The sequence below is a fragment of the Lepidochelys kempii genome, chromosome 26, assembly GCF_965140265.1.
Source record: "Lepidochelys kempii isolate rLepKem1 chromosome 26, rLepKem1.hap2, whole genome shotgun sequence".
Lineage (NCBI taxonomy): Eukaryota > Metazoa > Chordata > Testudines > Cheloniidae > Lepidochelys > Lepidochelys kempii.
In genome coordinates, this window is record NC_133281.1 from 316,310 (window position 1) to 324,184 (window position 7,875).

The following is a 7,875-nucleotide window of genomic DNA, read 5'->3' on the forward strand; positions in this document are numbered from 1 at the left end:
TCATGAGCCATATTTTACAATAATAAAGGTACATGACTGATCATGTAACTTGCATGGTTATTACCACTTGGTCAACAAATCAGTTATTTGCGTGCACAAAAAAAACCAAATAATTTTAAACAGCAATTTGTCTTCTCAACAGAATTAATTTGGTACTCTTACTGTAAATAACTGAATATGCTGTACACCACAACACAGAATATATGGCAAAGAAGGCGACAAGAGTGTGAGTCCTTGTAGTCTCCCCCGTTCTAATGCAGCACTGAAGGCATTAACAATCCTTGGTCTCTTGAAAGCCACACTGGGCAATCCACCTTCCTCCATCAGAGTGAAGTAGGATGACATTTTTTCAACAAATATGTTATGTGCCAAAAATGCACTTTTGATTGAGCTGAAACTATCATGAATTTGACCCAGTTAGTTTGGGCCAGCTTCAGGGAAGTGAGAGAGAGCATGTCCATTCATCTGTCAGCCTAGCAGTTAGAGCACTTACCTGGGATGTGGGAGATGTGAATTCAAATCACTCCTCTAAATCAGGCAGAGAGAAGATTTGAATCCACAACTCCTACCTCCCAGTGAGTGGCTTAATCACCAGGGAACTGTCATTTTCACTAACTCTCTCTCTTTGGTCCAATGAATATTTAAGTATTTATACAAAGTAGAACACCTTTAACAGGAGAGACTGAGAGTGACCCATCTCAGAATTGTCTGTAGCCTGGTGGTTAGAATGCTCATCTAGGAGAGTACAGCTTTCAATTGAATCCCTGCTCCAATGTGGGGATTCAAACCTTAGTTTTTTCCTTCCCAAGCAAGTGCCCTTAACCACTAGGCCGGGCGTGACCAGCCTGAGAAGGAGCCAGAATTTACCAATGTATATTGCCAAAGAGCCATGTACGTCAGCAGCCCCCCATCAGTTTCCCCCCACCATTCCCAGTGCCTCCCACCCACCGGCAGCCCTGCTGATCAGCGCCACCCTCTCCCTCCCCCACCTCCCGATCAGCTGTTTCGTGGTGTGCAGGAGGCTGGGGCTGGGGGGGAGGAGCGAGGGCACAGCAAACTTAGGGGAGGGGATGGGAAGGGCTGGAGTGGGGACAGGGCCTGTGGCAGTGCCAGGGGTTGAGCTATGAGCACCCCCGGCACATTGGAAAGTTCGCATGTATAGCTCCAGCCCCAGAGTCAGTGCCTGTCTATACAAGGAGCCGCATATTAACTTCTGAAGAGCTGCATGTGGCTCCAGAGCCACAGGTTGGCCACCCCTGCACTCGTCTAAAGGTCACACACATATTTGCTGACAAATTCTGAACATTTTTGGAATCTATCTAACTATTGTTTCTGATTTTTCGGTTTGCAGGTTGAACCAAAAAATAAATTATTTACCCAGCTCTAGATGTAAGATGCCTTAAACAAAACCTTTTGAAACCAACCCAAACCAGCAGGGGGCACCATTGAGATTTGCATGCAGGACACTGAAAGTCTGCTGTCTATACTTCTAATTCCCCTACCTCTATAGGTGTCATGTAACAAAAATTAGATTCACACTGGTTCTCCCTATATTGGCCTAAACTCTCCTCTCCTCCCTTGATTTATCCAGAACCCTAAAAAGGCTAAATCCGCACCTGGAGAACATACAGATCATTGTAGACCTCTGTTTCTGTGAACAGATTTGCACAAAAAGAAGTCTTTCACTGTGTCCTAAAAATGGCAAGACTCCAATTCTTCTTGTGTCTCCCATGTGATGTTTACACAAATGTACCAATATATATTTCAAATTTAAGGTGATAACCCTGGTGAATGATGTCCTTTCTCTGACTTGGTTGAAAAGTAATTGAAAAAACCAATACATACCTCAAAAATACATGGTAATGTTATCTCCACAGAACCTTCAGCTAGTGTATCATGGGTGGTCTACAATAACACAAGTACGAATTCAAGGACTAAAGACAAGATTAAAACATGGAGTGTAATAAACTTAATGAGAATCAAGATATCCACCTCCTTAAAGTCCTCTGCAGATTCTCCCTTGTTTCTGATCTAAAACTGCTGTATACTGTTTCTGTGAACTATTAAACGGTTGCTGCATTTCATATTAGAAATAATTCAGAGGAATAATAATTATAACCATCAATTTAGGCCAGAAAACACAATTTTCAGACGAAAATTAAGTAATGTGAAATGAGACCCTGCCAAGCAGCTTCTGGGCAGCAAGCAGCAAAGAGCTGCTATTAGCATGTCTGAAACTCCATTGACATTGGAACTGTTCTTAAGTCCTCCATAGCCATAAATCAGTAACCACAGCATCTGTCCTTACTGGGATCATCCATGCACTTAGTACCAAGCAATCGGTTATTTATAAGTTTTCACTTTCCCTGTCAATGTTCAAGGGACTTCTTTTGGGGATTTTACTTCCCCTTTTCAAATGCAGTAAAGGCTTGAACTGAGAGGCTTAGGTTGGACTTCAGCTGTTAAAAACTCTAAATACAAATGATCTTCCAACTTGCTCCGTAACCAAAAGCTGAGAACCAGGACAGACAGAAAGCAATTTATGGTGAAGAGGGGTTAGAAGAAGAGTCCCAAAAGAGTGCTCTAATGGCTCAATGTGGAGAATGTGGAGTAAGTGCAGCTTTGGCTACCCTCCAGTTTAATTTATCTTAGGCCTTGTCTTCACTAGGAAAAAAGGAGTATTTTGCCATATATTAGCTTTAGGCTTCCCCTAGTTAGCATTTACCTCAACCTGCTAACATGTGAGAACTAAGACTGCCCTGTCCACACTAGGATGTTACCATGCGTTAGCTAATATATGGTAAAACACCTTTTCTTCCTAGTGTGGATGCACACTTGGATTGGGAGATCTACCTTTCTATTTAGGTACTTTCTAAACCCCATTGCCTTAGCATCTGTTGCCTCCCAAACTGAAAGAATAATAATAGTCTCTCTTCCTTCCCAGCCTGTAAGAGAAATAATTTGATTAGTTTATAGGCAGTTTGTGTGCATGAGTGGGTGTCTTGGGTATCCATTTGTGTGTGAAGAAATTATTGAAGGGAAACTAAACTGAAGAGATGAGATTTACATTTAGAAACCAACTTAATTACATTGGTACAACTTTCTTGTAGACAAGATCTTAGTTCTGAATAGGGTGAGGCTTGGTGTCACTCATCTCTTGCAGAAGTGAGTTTCATCGTGTACATCTGGCTGCTGTGAAAGTTCTGTCCCTCACACTCATGAGCCTCCTACTATTGGTCAACAGTTTCATTGTTTTTGTGGAAAGCATCTGTTGTGGGAGGTCATCACTGTGGACACTGTGGACATCTTGGGTAGCCAGCGCCATTTGCATGGATGGTTTTGAATATCTGAACCGATACCTTGAAATAGACTCTATTCAGTGAGGACCAAATACAGAGGAAGGAACACTGGGGTGATGTGTTCACTAAGAAGACAACTGCATTTTGTACTGGTTGATGATTTTCCAGATGTGAAGCTTCATTCCTAGATATGAGTTGCAATAAAGGAGCTTGGAGGTACATTCATGGACACTACAAATTCTATTAGGCCAAATCTCATTTCTGCTTTTCCCTTCTAAGAACGGTTTTGTTTTTCCATTGCAGGTAAACTCAGCCAGGAAGAAATTTCTGTTAATCTACTCAGGAAGATAAAAACACAAATACTAGAGTACATTTACTTTTTAGTTGTAAAAGTATATAGATGCAAATTACCTGTCTCTCTCATGTTCCTGGCAATTGATAACGTGGCCCTTGATGGTGAAATCTGAATGACCCTAGATTAGCAATTGGGTTTCTAGCACTGGCAACAAAACAAAAATATAGAAAAAAGGGTATGGATAAAATGTAAATGACGATTCACGTGTTTTCTTCTATGATTTGATTATGCTATGTTTAAATATATGTTGAATTAATCCGTTTTCAATCAGAGACAAGTAGCAGAAAGGAACACATCATTTTACCGCTCATTAAACAGATTTTGGCAACTAGTACTCACACATTTCTTAGCTTTAGTTTATGCCCTTTTCTTTCTCAGCCTGTTACCCCGACAAATGCATTTCTGACACTCACATTCCCTCCATCCTTCAAAAATGGCTATCCCTCAGTCATACCCTCTTCTCTTCCAGGGAATACAAACCCTTTCCTCTAACTTTGGCTTATGTATGTACCCTCTGAGAATTTTAGCACCCTCACTGCTCTCTTGGGGGTGTGCCTAGCATAGCGTGAGCACTACTAGAAACAAGAGTAATGTTCAGTATCCTCTTTGCTATATGGAACCCTGAACTGTGTCCAGCACTCCAGGTTTGGTCTCGCTGACCCTGTGACCCTTTCTCATTTCTGCCTTATCCCTCTATCACTCTCTCCTTTTTGTGCTTTGATTTCTTGTTGGCTGAGCTGCTAAGTTTAGTTTTCTGTTATCATTGTTCTCCAGACCCTTCTTCTAATCAGTGCCTTGTTGATAGGGATAATTTAGGGCAGAATCCACTTTGTCCTTTTCAGTCCTATCCCTATTATATTATTATATTTTTCTACATTAAAACGCAAAAGTCTCTTGTCAGCTCCAGTCCCCATTTAGTGCCTTTCAATCCAATGCCCTGCTCTATGGTACCAGCTGGCCTTCCTAGTTATGTCTTCAGCAAATTTGCACTCCTTGCATATTCCCTTTTCTGTGTCATTGATATATTGTGAGCAAAACTGGGCCCAACAGCAATGCCTGCAACATGTTATTTGTCACTCCTCTGCTACCTGTTCTGTAACCATTTACTATAATTCTCTCATCTCTGTTACTAAGTCACTTGTTATGCAATTGAGTAATTCAGTTGCTAATATTAGATAGCCTTTTATTTTGCTGCTTCACTACTGTCTGTTCTCATTGTCACTTTCCAAAAGCAATTAATCAAGTGTGTTCAAGTAGCCTTTACTTTTGGAAATCCCTGGGTACTGTCTTTCTCTTACAACATACTGGTTTAAGAAGGGCACCCTTTCTGGCCTTCTGAATGAGCTGCTTACATGCAATATATGCAGCAGAGTAACACCTACCTGCTTCACTGTGCAGGTCAGTTAATTATACATAAACACACACAGCCCTTTGTTACCTGTCCGTCTGAAGATCATTTCTCCCTCCTTATGGTGATGTCAGCTGCTTTTTTCCCCATTTCGGCTCTAGAGTTGGAGATGCCAGGAATATTTCTTTCTTTTCCTTTGTAAATCCAGAATATAAGTCACCCTTTATCAATGAGGCTTCTAAATTAGTCCAATGACTGTGACCCTCTGCAATGCAACATGCACACATGGTGAGCTGTTGGAGCACCATATCAATGAAAGGAGTTGTTACTGTATCACAACAACATTTAATTATACTTAATATAGCACCAAAGACGTACACGGAGCTGTTCAGTAGATAATATGTGCCTCTGCCCTGAGGAGCAGCTTCTCATCATTATACTGCTATTATACAAAAGCTTCTCATTATTATACTGCTGTTTTATCACCAGTATCCTAACTCTGCCTTAAATATATTCCAAATAACATGCAGAATAAATTTAAATGACATGCCAAATGGCTTCCTTAATGAGAGGTGTATTCCAGGTATACATGGCAGAAACATGGACCTCTGAGTCTGATAGCTAGGATATAGGAACTCTACACCCATTGGGAGGTATTTACAGTAGTTTTATGGTCGCTTTCTGACAGCTCTCCGTGATACCACTGCAAATTGTGCCCACTCTGTCTCTCCTCTTTTTTGCCTTCTGCACTTCCTTCCCTGCAGTAACGCCCAATTTCCTCCCTCTTCCCCATTCCACCACTAAACTTATAAACAATTAAGTAGTTAATGCAGACACTTAAAATGTCATCATTGGCCTTTAAAGTTATCACCATATTGAGATTAAGGGAGCAAGGCAGTTTGCATTTCCCAGAGTAGTTTTTTCATGTTGTGTGAAGACCCACGAAGAAAATATTGAATCTAGTTACTTGTTTCACATTTGGAAGGTTCTCTTTGCAACCATAAGAGCTACATATTTTTAAATGAAAATTTAAATTCTGTAGAATTTGAATATACCACAAGGTGAGAAAAGTATCAAAATCATTTTAATCTTAATCTAGGACCACAAGAACTAAAATCCCTTAATTATAACCCTATGTTTTCCACATGACACCACTACAGGGCAGAGTTAAGAACATAAGAATATCAGAACGGCCATACTGGGTCAGACCAAAGGTCCATCTAGCACAGTATCCTGTCTTCTAACAGTTGCCAATGCCAGATGCCCCTGAGGGAATGAACAGAACAGGTAATCATCAAGTGATTCATCCCTTCGCTCATTCCCAGCTTCTGGCAAACTGAGGATAGGGACACCATCCCTGCCCATCCTGGCTAAAAGCCTTTGATGGACCTATCCTCCATGAACATATCTATTTCTTTTTTGAAACCTGTTATAGTCTTCACCTTCACAACATCCTCTGGCAAGGAGTTCCACAGGTTGACGGTGCGTTGTATGAAAAAATACTTCCTTTTGTTTGTTTTAAACCTGCTGCCTATTATTTTATTTGGTGAACCCTAGCTCTCATGTTCTGAGGAGTAAATAACACTTATTTACTTTTTCCACACCAGTCATAATTTTATAGACCTCTATCATATCACCCCTTAGTCATCTCTTTTCCAAGATGAAAAGTCCCAGTTTTATTAATCTCTCCTTATACAGAAGTCATTCCATACCCCTAATAATTTTTGTTGCCTCTTTCTGAACCTTTTCCAATTCCAATATATCTTTTTTGAGATGTGGTGACCATATCTGCACTCAGTATTCAAGATGTGGGCACACCATGTATTTATCCAGAGGCATTATGATATTTTCAGTTTTATTATCTATCCCTTTCTTAATGATTCCCAACATTCTGTTCGCTTTTTTGACTATCGCTGCACATTGAGTGGATGTCTTCAGAGAACTATTCACAATAATTCTGAGATCTCTTTCTTGAGTGGTAACAGCTAATTTAGACCTCATCATTTTATACATAGATGTAAGCAGTGTCAGGATGAGCTCCACCCTGACATCTGGTGGTGAGGTGTGGCAAGTTGTGGAAAAGAACTTCAGGGGCTGATCTCATTTGCATAGGCACACCCACCAAGCCTAGAATGAGACCATAGCTGCCCAAATGGTCACTTTGGCTGCTGTGGGATCCCCAATGTCTCTGTTATTGGGGCAGGAAGAATAAATTGTTATTACCCTGATTATGGGAACTGTGCTTGGAACTGTACGTGGCCTTTTGTTATGATGGAGGGATTCACCATCAATTAAGTAGCACTCACTAGGCAAGGGTCATGGGTTCCAAAACTCTGTGAATTGAGAGAGGCTGGGGACAAGTATTAATGTTTGGTGATATGGGCCCCTTGGTGAGGGCCTTACATGCTAATTGCACTTCCTCCTCTCTCCACTGTGGAATATCAGAGCTAATTTTGATTTCATTAGAAGTCTAGTTATAGGCTGCTGACCTCACTTTGGGCTAACAGTGCACCAGCACTGGGGCTCCCCTACAACAAGCTGAATTCACCTAAGAGCTGAAATCACTGAGCGTTGTGTTAAGTAGTGGGAGAGCCTGACGATATATTGTGGAGCAGTTTGCGGGATGGCTAGAGTGCCTTATGGACAGGCTGGTGAAGCAGTTCGACGCGGAGCAGTTTGTGGATGGCAGGAGCTGCTTGTGGGCCATGGAGCTGAGCGAAGGAGTTCGTGGGCGGCTGGCGGAGCGGAGCACAGCTGAGCGAAGGAGTTCGTGGGGCGGCTGGCGGAGCGGAGCGAAACTATGGAGCGGTCAGCTTCAGATCATGTAAGGTGCCTCTTACCCCCGTCCCATCTCCACCCGGGTTGGGAGGTAA

General features: G+C 41.7%; 1 long non-coding RNA gene across 1 annotated transcript; it reads right to left on the bottom strand.

Moving 5' to 3' along the window:
* Window positions 1-3,049: 3,049 nt before the first annotated feature.
* On the bottom strand, window positions 3,050-5,472 carry LOC140903563 (uncharacterized). Its single transcript, XR_012156281.1, has 2 exons — window positions 5,093-5,472; window positions 3,050-3,798 (listed from the first exon to the last, which is right to left on the bottom strand). It is a non-coding gene; the product is annotated as an uncharacterized lncRNA (long non-coding RNA).
* Window positions 5,473-7,875: the final 2,403 nt, after the last annotated feature.